This window comes from Myotis davidii, unplaced genomic scaffold (assembly GCF_000327345.1).
Source record: "Myotis davidii unplaced genomic scaffold, ASM32734v1 scaffold1516, whole genome shotgun sequence".
Taxonomy (NCBI): Eukaryota; Metazoa; Chordata; class Mammalia; order Chiroptera; family Vespertilionidae; genus Myotis; species Myotis davidii.
In genome coordinates, this window is record NW_006287557.1 from 156075 (window position 1) to 158084 (window position 2010).

The window sequence follows — 2010 nt, forward strand, 5'->3', positions numbered from 1 at the left end:
CCAGGCCAGCTGGCAAACCTCCGAGCTCACCGAAGTCATTCCCAGTTCTAGAGAGCACACCAGACTTTTAAAAAGGTCTTCAGGAAGCTGTGGTATTTTTTCAGGAAAAAATCTCACAAATAAATGTAATTAACTTGTAATATTGATTACAGAGTGTTGGAAACTTCAAAAGATCTTGTGACATCATGGGCAGAATTCGGTTGACTCCATATAAAACAACATCCGCTGCTGACACAGACCTGCTTGCCCCGGCTCTAGTCCCCTTAACACTTCATCTGTATCACTGAAGTCTGTGAACTCTTTTGACAGAAGGTTTGTAAGAAGTTCCATAATCAGAAGTAGGTCCTGATATTGTTCCTCCTCCGCTGTGACATCCACTCTCTGCCGCCCCAAATTATTGTTAGAATATACTTGCAACAAAGTGAGACAGGCTTCATATAAGTTCTTCTCTTTGGACTCTCCAAGATAACATATCTGTTTACGTGCAACTTCAACAAAAACTTCCATTGTGAGATTGACAGTCTCGGGGGTATGTTTGAAAACTTCCATCAATCCAATGCAATTGGTGAGGAAGTCCATTAAGCAATTAAAAAGGATCGCGACATTGTCAATGTGGGTAGCCTCGGCAAGGCCGCATCGGGCCTCTAGCGCGGCAGAGATTTCCTGCTTGACCTCCTCTTGCTGGCACATCTGCTGGAAGTTTTCCCAATTTATCACCCATAAGAATCGCTGCTGCAATGGCTGAAGAACCTCAGTCCAATACTGTTGTTTGGTTTCTGTGTCCATCTGTGCAAAACCTCCCAGGACCAGGGCCTTCATCAGCGTCCTCTGCACCAGACTGGACAGAAAATTCAGAGGAGGGCTTCGGGTGGCAAACTGTTGAGCTAAATTCCACCAGTTTTCGCACTGGATTACTAGGTTTGCCCTTTCTCTTCTTTCCACCAAAGTGACAAGGAGCTGCACCGTGTCACTTGCAAGGCCCTGCTCACTATTCCACATGGATGTTTGGAGTTGTTGCTGATGACTTTCTGTAAGAGGCAGCCAATATTCCACTGGGAACCCCCAGTATCTGCTCCAAATGCTGTACTGAATGGTAGGCTTATCTGATCATATAGCTTCTCATCCACCAGGAGATAAGTCTTTGCCCAGCGTTTTAGAAACCAAACAATATCTTTGCCCATTTGAAGGCTTAGCAGCTCAGTGAGATCTGCTCTTATTGCTCGAGACTCAACTTCCAAAACTCATCTTCTTAAAGTTCACTTATTTCCTCTTCCTCACGAGAGATCACACCGTTGGCAGTCAAATTCCTTGTGCCATCTGGAGTGGCCAGGTGGCACTGAATATAGGAATTGAAGACTTGAACTGCATGCTGGGTAAAAAAGCCTTTATGGAAATGTTTGTCATCTTGGACCAAAGTCAGCCAGGACTCCAGCAACTTGTCATATGTTTCCATGCAGACCATGTCATCTTCATCAAGCACTTCTTCCAAAGCAGCACTACGCCCAAAAGAACAAGTGAGGTGTGTGAGGCAGTTCACAAAGGACGAGAAAAGCTCACTTGGAATGGCAGTTAAGATGTTTCGAGGGAACACAGTTAGCAGGTTGCTGATAATGCTGGGGATCCCCACAGGTTCAGAATCTTCTATTTCAATTCCATGGATAGTACTCAGTAAACCCTCAATGAAGTGTGCCAGGTAGTCAACCTGTGCTCCTTCATCAGGGAAGACAGGTCCCTTCAAAGAAGCTAACTGGGCGAGGCACTGCAGAGAATCTGGTGCCATATCCGAATCTTCTGATTTTTCGATGTACTGTAAAGAAAAGCTCCATGACTGCTGTCCTGAAGGACCTCCCGCCAGGACTCCGTTGGCTTTAACAGCACATTTTGTGAGGATTCAAACATGGCTATATAATGTCTGCCCAAATTTGGAGGAAGGAAGTTCCAGCTTGACCTGATTGGCGAGTGAGAGGTAGCGCTGAAACACTGAGGACATCTGAGCACTGAGGTTTTCCC

At 45.6% G+C, this 2010-nt stretch overlaps 1 pseudogene; it reads right to left on the reverse strand.

The window, feature by feature from the left end:
* The window catches only part of LOC102767576, a 3604-nt pseudogene that overhangs the window by 926 nt on the left and 668 nt on the right, over nucleotides 1-2010 (reverse strand).